At 41.3% G+C, this 11538-nt stretch overlaps 1 long non-coding RNA gene across 1 annotated transcript; it reads left to right on the top strand.

The window, feature by feature from the left end:
• The first annotated feature begins 1374 nt into the window (after positions 1-1374).
• Positions 1375-5405, top strand: LOC138149248 (uncharacterized). The gene is made up of 3 exons (XR_011165269.1): positions 1375-2081; positions 3135-3183; positions 5070-5405. It is a non-coding gene; the product is annotated as an uncharacterized lncRNA (long non-coding RNA).
• Positions 5406-11538: the final 6133 nt, after the last annotated feature.

Raw genomic sequence — 11538 nt, 5'->3', positions numbered from 1 at the left:
TGGCAGCAGTCTAGGAGAAAAGGCAGCAGGCAGTAGAAGTAATACAAGACTGAGGTATGTTGGGGTGAGATCTTCGATAGGACAGAGGGCAAGGGACTCAAGAGAAGAAGACAGTGTAAAGGTGATTTACCAAGAGGTTAAGATGGGGAAGGAAAGAGTACGGCCTGTGCAGGGGTGATGGCCAGGGAAATAACTGAGAGAGAGCGATTGAAGGTGATGGTGAGGACAAAGAATAGGATTTGGAGGTGCAAAACAGAGGGAGAAGTAAAATGACCACAGATTGTGATGACATAAAGGATTTTCAGAGCCCATAAACATGAAAGTGGCATATTTATGGGTAATGGCAAGAACAAGGGTATGGCCTCTGTGTTGCTCAGGTAGGTGGAGGAAGAGAGCATGGGAAATGAGTAAATTGAGAAATTGGAAGGTGCTTCCTGCAGCTTCTACAATCTTTCTAGGTGAAGATGACCTCCCAAGGCAGGGTGAGCCCAAACCCTAGGCTGGCTTGCCGGAAGACTGTGGCACAGGCCCTCATCACTTCACAACTAGACTTGCAACAGTCTTTGGTCAGTCTCCCTGCCACAAAGTTCTCTTCACTCCATCTATTACTCAGCTGTCAAAGTGATCTTACTAAAAGCATAGGTCATTGATCATGCCACACCACACACACACACACACACACAATAAGCTCCAGTGGCTCCCTTATCACCTCCAGGATCAAATATAAAATTCAGTTCAATAATGAACTAAGAAGGCAAATTGCAGAAAAAGAAGTAAAGGTAGCTATTGTAGAAGATCATCTCAAGGAATTTAGCCACAAAAGAGAAGAGAGATATGGGATAATAGCGATTGGGAATGGATGGATCATGTGAAGAGTTTTTGAGGATAAGGGAGGCCTAGGCATGTTCATAGGCTGTAGGGAGGCAGCCAGCAGGCCAGGAGAGATAGTGGAGCAACAGAGGCAGAAATCTGCTAGAGAAGACAGGATAGGATGGGACCACTTGGTTATGCAGATGGGTTCACCCTGAAGTAGTTGCTCAGACAGTGAAGAACCAAAGGAAAGGTAAACTATTTAATAATCTCACTAACTGTCTCACTTTTTTTTTTTTTTTTTTGCTTTTTGGAGGGAGAAGATAGGGCAATTGGGGTTAAGTGATTTGCCTAAGGTCACACAGCTAGTTTTTGTGTTGTGTCTGAGGCCGGATTTGAACTCAGGTCCTCCTGATTCCAGGACTGGTGCTCTATTCACTGAGCCACCTAGCCACCCCCTACTGTCTCACATTTTAATGTTATAAATGTCAACCTCACAAGATATTATAATAGCAGTTAGGCTGCTGTATCAGCCTTTTAAGTCTTTGTCAATGTACATTTTTGAGTCATTCGAATGTCCTTTCTGCTTCCCTTTGGGGAGATCCTAGACATGAGTTAAACCTAAACTTTAAGTGATTTTTCTCTGGGTCTGGGGGGGGGGGGGAGGGGCGAGGGCATAAAGAGCCAGAGAGTGCAAGAAAGAACCTGACCCTCTCTTTAGAGGACAGGTTCCCCTAGGATTGAAACTTGAAAAAAGATATTAGGTCTGTATGACTGAGGTCAGAATTTGGACACCTTATTGGTATCGGGTATCCCCAGCCCTCTTGGGCTAGTAATGATTTGTTGTTACCTATATGCCTGTATGTATGTATATGCATGTACATATACATATATGTATGTGTACTATACACACATGTATATACATACATGCTCACATTTAGAAATATTTCTCTATCCCCACATCTATATGCATGCATCTATGAACACACATGTATTATATGTGTTTACATATATACACACTGTGTATATGTACATATATATAACATAAATAAAACATATGCATCTATGTATCTGTGTACATGTTGTTTTTCCCCAGTAAAGTGTAAGCTCTTTGAGGACAGGAACTGCTTTAATTTTTGTGCTTCTCTCCCCAGTTACCTGGCACATAGTAAATACTCAATAAATGTTTATGGAATTGTTTCATTGAAGTTGATTCTGAGGATAATTGGAGTTTACAGAGTGGGACTGAAGATCATTCTAGTTCAAAGGAGGTAAATTCCTGAGAGGATATATCTTTTCCCCTACAGTAAGGTTAAGGTTTTCATTTTCTTTAACTGAAGTCTCTAACAAGGACATGACTTCTCTCACACACCTGAGACTTACTGCAGTTGATCCTCCATATTAATTAATTACAGCATTGATGATATCAGTCATCGCTCCTGGAAGCTTGGAAGAGAGACTCCCCAAATCCCTGGAATGACTGGAGGTGGAATTTGAGCCAAAGAACCATTCTCTCTAACTCCATTCCTATGCTTATACTCTCTCTCTCTCTCTCTCTCTCTCTCTCTCTCTCTCTCTCTCTCTCTCTCAGATGACCTCAAGCAGGTCATTCTCCTCCTTTGACCCATGAAGTCATAACCAGCCAACCAGCCTTTCCTCCCTCTGACAACTTAATGACAAGGGTGAAATCTGTAAATGCTGAGGATTACATCCTCTCAGCCAGTAAACATGTCACATTACTTGATCATGGTCTCATCCTTCTATCCAACAAATATATCCCAAGAATTCTACCCAGCCCTCAGGGCTCTAAGGCTAATGGTATTTCTATGGGGACTGTGTCCAACTGGACATAGGATGCATTACCTTAATCCCAGATGTCTACAAAGATATGGGGAGATACTGCCCAAACAACCCCCTCTGAGGCTTTGAGTACCCAGAGGTTTCAAAGGAACTGAGAAACCACCATGGAATGGTGGATGGAATAATCACATCTCAGACATAAAATGAGAAATAGCATGATATAAAGTGGTGAATGCTAGAATGGGTTCCCTATGTCTCTTCCCAGTTCTGTTAGCAGCTTCCTGTGTGGGTTTGGGTCTTTACTTCTCTTCATGGGTATCAATTTCTTCATCTGTAATCAGACAACCTCTAACATCTCTTCCAGAGTGAATATCATATGATTCTTATTATAATTATTAGTTAACTGGCATTTACATGAAATGCTGAGGTCTACAAAGTATTTTATGAATGCTATCTCACTTGATCTTCATAATAACCCTACCAAATAAGTACTATCATTAATATTATCCCTTTTTTTTTCCTAGATGAGGAAAGAGACAAAAAGATAGTGACTTGTCTGGGATTACAGAGTCTGTAAGTATCTGTGGCATGACCTATAACCGAGGTCTTCCTGAATGTCCAACATTCCATCCAGGATACTGTTTTTTCTTTGAGATTGGCATATGGTCCCTGATAATTCAACACTCAGCTAATTTCATGAGAGATGTTTATGGATTCTTAAGCATTCCGGTAAAATGGAATGGTAGTCTTGGTGGTCTAGGATATTTAGTTTTCTCTTGGGATACAATCTCCTGTAATAGGAGATTTCACATACCCCCATAAAGATATTACCAAATCTGGGCTTGAAGGAGTTAACCGAATATAAAATAATTTGATCATAGCTTTACAGATTGGTGTTTTATCTGTGTGACTGGGGTAAAAAAGGGGAGCCCTTAGTGAATTTAAGTACCCCAACCCACTTGACAAGAGTACAGGGCTTGAAACTTGGTTAAAAGAGCATCTCTTATGGAGGGCGATACATGCCATAGCTCTTTGCAGAGAGGATAGAAGGAACTACTCTGATTGGTCCCCGTGATTGGCATTGCCTCCAAGTTGATTTGTGAATCGCCTACAATTGTTTGCTTTCTCAGTGTGTACGGGAGAGGCTAGAAGGAGGGAAAGAATTTGAAACTCAAAATTGTAAAATGAGTATTAAAAAAAAAGTTAAATTAAATTTTAAAAAAGAATTGGTAAATGAGTGTCAGGGGAAACAAACTCCCATCAAAGGAGCTATCCTTTCCCTGATAAGAGGAAGGTGTGATACAACTCAGCCATTTTCTCTTCTAAAGTTTTCTAGCCCCAAGGAACAGAAAATGGCAATTTATGAGAGAAGCATGGGATTGTCAGCCTGTGGTTGCCCAGGTGTGCCTAAAAGGGGAGTTCCTGAACCTCAATTCCTTACTGATTTCTGCTTTTTTTTGAGCATAAGTCAGAGACTAGAGATCTTGAGAAAGGATGTTTTCAACCTTGGGCATTACTTCATGGATAATCCTGAGTTCTAGTATTCCTGAGTTTGGGAGCCTCTCAGAGGGAGAAGATCTTCCAAATTGTGCTTAGAGAATTTTTCAGCTAGGGGTGGGGAACCTGAAGCTTCCAGGCCACATGTGGCCTTCTAGGTCCTTGGGTACAGCCTTTTGACTGAGTCTAAGTTTTACAGAACACATCCTTCTATGAACAGAATTTATTCTGTGAAGTCTGGATTCAGAGGGTCATACTTGAGGACCTAGAGGGCCATGTGTGACCTTGAGGCTTCAGGTTCTCCACCCCTGGACTAGAGCCATGCCACAAGGGGCCAGAAAATTCACAAGCCTGGTCAAACCACCATGATATTGCAATGAATTGTTCAAATGTTGTGGGTCTAAGATGGATAAGGAATAATTGTTCATCAGTCACACAAAGTATATTGACTTTCTGGATTGGAGGAAGTCTAATATGCTATTTGAGTGTGCTCTGCATCTTAAGCATTTTCTGTGATGGAGGAAATAAAGACTATACAATATATAATCCCTATACTGTACAGAATACCAGTGCAGGAGTAGGAAACCTGCGGCCTAAGTTTAGGAAAAGCTAGACATGAGAAATAACTCACTTTTATTTGGATTTTACTTGATCTATTTTATTTTTTAAACTGTATTTCCATTTTACTCATGCATGTGGACATTGAGCCAAAGAAAGAACTGACCATTTGTTGATAGGAGCCCAGGATGGAATCAGGTCCCTGTGAGCCCAGAGATCTTGGGGGCAGGGGAGCTATGGGCAATATCTGTGCCTAGGGTTGACAAATAGGCATAGACAGTATTTGGTTCGTTTGATTTGTATTCTATCACAAAAAAGAGGTGGTCCTGTTTTATTATCATCAGCTTTTTGTTTGTTTTGCTGTTGGTAACTCTATTTGTAATTTAATTTCTTCTTCTGGGCAGGTCAAACCTAACTGAGAGGAAAACTTCAGAAATAGATCCTACAAGGAGTTCTCTCTTGACTTCCTCTCCTGCTCTCCCTTTTCTACCCCAGGAGAAGAGACATTTCATGATGAATCCTAATAACTGACATTTGTGAAGCACCTCCAGTTTTCTGAAGCATTTTTATGCCCCTGGTCATGCAACTTATAAATGTTTTCATTCATAAGTTACTTATTCTCATTCCAACTGAGATTCTTCCAGATCCAGGTACAGCATGCTTTTTCTTAAATCTCATTGCCTCTTGAGTCTGCAACCCCCAAATTAAGCCAGTGTTTAATCCTAGTTTTTTGGGCACCCCATGCTACTGTACTTGTCTTTCTCTACCTCCTAGAATTACATCCCATTACGTTATTTACTGAGGAGCAGACCAATTCATGTTGACAGAGAGTGAACTCAGAGCCATATCTGAGTCTTCCCTTCATCACTGGGTCAGGCAAGCCAGGAAGTCTGGAGGGTGAGATGGGATGGCAAAGAACACCATGGTTATGGAGGGGAAGGAAGAAAAGATCATTTATCTAGTAGGCAGATGTATTCCAGACTATTTTCCCTCCTTAGGATCAGAATGGTCAGAGCTCAACTATGGAAAGAATCTCAAATTAGGGACACATGAGGTGAAGTGGGAAGGAGGTTTAGGTGCTAAGCCAGAGAGGCCTCAGGCAGCTAGTAGTAAGAGCTAAAGAATTTATGAATGGAAAGACCTTTAGATGAAGTAATCAGGATAATACTTGAGTTGGCACATACTTCAATTAATTTCAAAATATCATAGAGCTAGAGGTGGAAGGGGTGACTGAGGCCATCTAGCACAACATAGTCAATTTACATATGGGGAAACTGAAGGCCAAGGAGGTTCAGTGATTTGACCAAGGTTATACAGGTAGTGAGGGCAGCTGGGTGGCATAGTGGATAGAGCACCTGGCCTGGAGTCAGGAAGACCTGAGTTCAAATCCAGTCTCAGACACTTACTAGCAGTGTGACTCTGGGCAAGTCACTTAACCCTGTTTGCCTTAGTTTCTTCATCTGTAAAAATGAGCTGGAGAAGGAAATGGCAACTGTAAGTGCTGCCACTGATCTCTTAAGTAAACGCATTATATTTCTAGTTCTGTCAGGAACTAGACTACTACAGGAGAAGAACACAATGGATCAGCCTCAGACATCACTCTTGGTGCTCAGCTGACTGGAGTGTAAGACAGAGCTCTAATGCCAAACCCAGAAAGGCTTCAGACACCAGGCCTAGGGTAAAGTCATGTACATGTCCTACATAAGCTCCAGTGATTAGGGTTTCCTTCCTAAACTGTTCTTGCTGTGTTTAGTTGATTTTCAGTCATGTCTGACTCTTTGTGACCCCATTTGGAATTTTCTTGGCAGAGATACTGGATTGGATTGCCATTTCCTTCTCCAGCTCATTTTACAAATGAGGAACTGAGGCAAACAGGATTAAGTGACTTGGCCAGGGTCACACAGCTCAGTCTGAGGCCAGATTGGAACTCAGGAAAAGAAGTCTTTCTGACTCCAGGCCCAGCACTCTATCCATTACAGCACCTAGCCACCCTCTCCTTAAAGTACCTTGTATTTATTTTATATTTGTTCTAGATATATCTAGATATGTACATGTTGTCTTCCTTGAATGAAAGTAAGCTCCTTGAGGGCAGGAACTGTTCAATTTTTTTTCTTTTTATTCCCAGCACCTGGCACATTATAGGTGCTTAACAAAAACTTGTTGAGGAGTAGAGGGGTGTGCTACATTCCCCACCAACTTGGGATATAGCTAAAGAACAGGTACCAAGCTTGAAGTCTTCTTGGTTTCTGGGGACGCAGACTTCCATCCCAAACCCAAGTTGTACCAATCAATCAATTAACAAGCTTGCAATACAGATTTCTAAGACTTGTTTATGAAATGCCTATTATGTGCCAGCCACTAGGGGAAATAAATACAAAAGTGAAAAAGTTCCTTCCCTTAAGGAATTTATGTTCTATCCAAGAGAATATAACAAGATACAACAAAACAAGCAGTAATTAAAATGTGGGGTGTGGGTGTATATGGGTGTGTGGAGTATGGGGGGGGGTACTTTGGAGTTTGCAAAGGGACCAATTCTGCCCTTTAGTCTTTACAGGACCTTAACCAAATATTACTTTCCAAGTTTTATGACTTGAAAAGTCACATATCCTGCTTTTTTTCTTCCTTTCATCACCAAAATCCTAGAAAGAATCATTTACATTCAATACCTCTACCACCTTATCCCCCATTCAAAATTTGAACCCTTTGCAATTTGATTTCTTATTTTATCATTCCATGGAAACTTTGGTTCCAAGGATTTCTTAGCTGCTATATCCTCTGGCCTTTTCTTGTACCTCCTTCTCCACCTCTCTCTAGTTTTTTATACGGATGCATCCTCTCTCCTCTCTTGCTTTTGTGGCACTGGCTTCTCTTGGTTCCCTTTGTACCTGACTGACTGCTCCTTCCTAGTCCCCTTTATAGGATAATCATCCATCTCCCCCTCCCTAAGTCAGAATGTCCCCTAAGACACTGAACTCAGGGGTGGCTAGGTTGCACAGTAAATAGAGTACCCACCCTGGAGTCAGGAGGACCTGAGTTCAAATCCAGCCTCAGACACTTAACACTTACTAGCCTTGTGACCTTGGGCAAGTCACTTAATCCCAATTGCCCTGCCTTTCCCCTTCCAAAAAAAAAAAGACACTGAACTCAGAGCTCTTCTCTCTCGGTGATTTCATTTGCTGCTATTGTTTCAGGTCTTAACTCTAAACTAATGATTTCCATATCTACATATCTGACATCAATGTTGTTCTTGTGCTCCAGTACTGCATTTTCAGCTTTACGCAGGACATGTTCACTTTGGATGTCCTGTAGGTATCTTAAACTCAACATGTCTGAGACTACTCATCTTCTTAAAGCCCTCCCCTCATCCAAACTTCCTTATCTCTACTGAAGGTGCATGGTCATTCCAGTTATTCGTGTTTATAAACTTAGAGTCAACCCTGCCCCTTGTCTCTCCCTCACCCCCAGTATTTAACCCTTAAATGGGTCCATTCTATCTCTGCCACCTTCTTGGTTCAGGCTCTCAGCACCTCTCACCTGGATTATTGCAATGGGAGACCTCTGAAGTGGTCTCACTGCTGCCGTAGAATCTCAGTGTGGGAAAGAATCTCAGGATCATGGTCCGCTGTTTGGGAGGATCTCTGGTGAGAGGAAAACACCCCTTGCCCAGCCAACCTATGCCAGTTTTGGATATCTCTGTTAGTCATTTTTCCTTACATCAACCCTAAATCTACCTCTACAACATCTGACCATCGATCCTAGTCATTATGCCTTCTGCGGCCAAGCAGAAATCTAGTACCTCTTCCAAATAACGATCTTTTAAATAACTGAAAACAGCTATCTCACCAGTTTTCTCTTCTCCGGGCTAAATATCCCTATTACCTTCTACTGACCCTATATAGCATGCTTTCAGGTCTCTTCAATGTCCTTCCATGGGTCAGTAAACTATGGTCCAACAGCTTAACTTGGCCTGTCCCCTGTTTTTGTATAGCCAGATAGCTTAGATAATTTTTTACATTTTTAAATATATTACAATCTGTATTAAAAATGTAAAAACCATTCTTAGCTGCAGCCATGCAAAAGTTTGCTGATCCTTGCTCTGTCACTGTCTTTCCTAAAATGTAGAATTGAACTTTTTACTTCTCAGGTGGTCTGACAGGGGCAGAGTGAAGCATCCATTCTCTACTCAGATATGCCGCCCCCGTACCTCTGAAAAATATTCTAAAGGCAAAGATCTGATAATGACATTTGTCTGCTTAATAACCTTCAGTGACTCCCTTTTACCTCTAGGATAAAATATGAACTCCTCAGTCTGCAACTTCCAGTTCTCCAAAGACTGCAATAGTCCATGACTCATGTTCATAAAACATGCACTAAAGGAATCTTGATGTTAAAAAAAGATGAACCTTTGTTTTAGTGAGAAGCACAGCAGTATTAAAAGCCCTGTACAATTTACCAAATGCAGTCTAGTCTGCTCTCCTCTCCTGGGTTCAGTTCTAAATCCAGCTACAGTGTTATCATGGAGTAGCTCTCTGCTGATTACCCAAAAGGAGGTGTGTGGTGAGTATGAGTAGGCTGTAGGATAAAAAAAAAAATTGCCCAGGAGATGCTGAATAAAAAGGTATGATCAGAGAGGTACAGCAGCACAGAGAGTAATGGATAACCTGATTGTGATGTCAGGAAGGCAACCAGGTGGCACAGTGGATAGGGCACCTGGCGCAGAGTCAGGAAGACCTGAGTTCAAATTAAACTTCAGATACTTACTGACCGTGTGACCCTGGGCAAGTCACTCACCCCTGTTTACCTCAGTTTCCTCCTCTGTAAAATGATCTGGAGAAGGAAATTGCAAAACCACTCTTGAGTCTTTGCTAAGAAAACCCCAAATGGGGTAATGAAGAGTTGGACATGACTGAACAACAATGTCAGGAGACCTAGAGGAAGGCCCCAGCTTGTTGGATGGATGTACTATGTAAGATTTACTGGAAGATATGAGCAAGAGCCACGTAGGATGAAAAAGTGTATTCTGAATCAGGCTGCGATCTATACTTCTGGAGGAAATATCTACATCATGGAGCCACTGAAGTATCTAAATGTCCTTAGTCTAGCATCTGAGGCCCTCCACAGAGTGTGATCTACCTGTGCTTCTAGCCTTATTTCATACTACTCCCCTTCATGAATTAAATATTCTAGTCAGATGAGACTATTAGGTCCCCAAACTTGACACTCCCATTTCCCATTTTAGTGCATTCCCTCCTCATCCTCCCCTATTGAGATCCCCTTCTTTCTTTAAAGGATTTGTTGTCCCTATTATGGTCACCACCTAGTTAAAAAGAAACTGTAGACCCTGTGTCTACATGTACATGTCCTGCATAAGCTCCAGTACCTCTAGGAGAATGGAAGTTCTTTGTGGGCAGAGACTATTGTAATCTTTGTTTTTGCATTCCTGGTACCAAGCATAGTGGCTTGGACATAGTAAGTACTCAATAAACTTGTTAAATGGAATGGAGACAAGGTTCCAATATCTGCTCCTTTATCACTGACAGCCAGATGGAAAGTGTCAACAATATATACCAGGCCTATGATCATTTTCTCTGGGACTCCTATAATGCATATTATCTTTGGCATTCATCTGGAAATTATTCTATTGTATTGTTATTTGTCTTTTAAAATTTATATATAGTTTCTCTTCAAACTGTATTATAAAATTGTAGAGGGAATGATGGTCTAAGACTACCTAAGTCTTAGCCTAAGAGTTCTTAGTATAGTGCCTGGCACATAGTTGTTATTGATGAATCCTTTCAGTTGTTACTGACTCTTTGTGACCCCATTTTGGGGTTTTCTTGGCAAAGATACGGGAGTGCTTTGCCATTTCCTTCTCCAGTTCCAGCTCACAGATAAGGAATGGAGGCAAACAGGGTTAAGTGATTTGCCCAGGGCCACATAGCTAGTAAGTGTCTGAGGCCAGATTTGAACTCAGGAAGATGAGTCTTCCTGATTCCAAGCCCAGTGCTATATCCATTGTACCACCTAGATGCCTTTGGTACATAGTAGGCACTTAATAAATGATTTTTTTTACTTAAAAAATGCTTTATTAACTTATGATTTACATAAATGATTATTTTTGACTGACCAGTATTCCCAGCTCATTCACATCTCTGGATGCTGTGAGACTTTTGTCTATATTCCACCCCTTACCCTATCCCCAGTTTGGATATGTAGTATGCTAGAAGCAAATTTTCTTGACCTAGGGAATGTGCCAAGGAGTACTGAGGGTTCACCATTGACTTTACCACTTACTTGCTGCATGACTCAAGGCAAGTCACTAAACCTCTGAATTTCAGCTTTCCCTTTTATAAAATAAAGTGTTGAATTAGTTTCCTCCCAGCTTTGACCTTCTGCGATTTTTTTTTTTTTTGCTTTTTGAAGGGCAGTTGGGACTAAGTGACTTGCCCAAAGTCACACAGCTAGTAAGTCTGTCAAGTGTCTGAGGTCAAATTTGAACTCAGGTCCTCCTGACTCCAGGGCTGGTGCTCTATTCACTGTGCCACCTAACTTTCCCCCCTTCTATGATTTTTCAAACTCTTTTTTTTCCAAATTCCTCAAGAATGGGCCCTCAATAAGTGTTTGTTGATGGTGTGATGGGATACACCCACTTATTTGTTTCCGTTTGGAGATGGATGCTGTTATACTGAGCTTTAGTATAAACTGAATTTTCTTTATCAGACCCTACATAGCTCTATCGTGATGAGGGGACAGGAATTAATTTATCTTCTACCTGTGAATGACAACTTTTTTTTTAACCTTAGAATCTGAAAAAAATGCTCTTCTCTCTTTGTTCCTACAAACAATGCTGATATCTGGGAGCTTCTCAGGATA

Source organism: Petaurus breviceps, unplaced genomic scaffold (assembly GCF_028583685.1).
Source record: "Petaurus breviceps papuanus isolate PSGF00001 unplaced genomic scaffold, PetGlider_PUasm1.0 90845, whole genome shotgun sequence".
NCBI lineage: Eukaryota > Metazoa > Chordata > Mammalia > Diprotodontia > Petauridae > Petaurus > Petaurus breviceps.
Note: the sequence above shows the minus strand (reverse complement) of the source record. Positions and strands in the feature narration are given on the sequence as shown.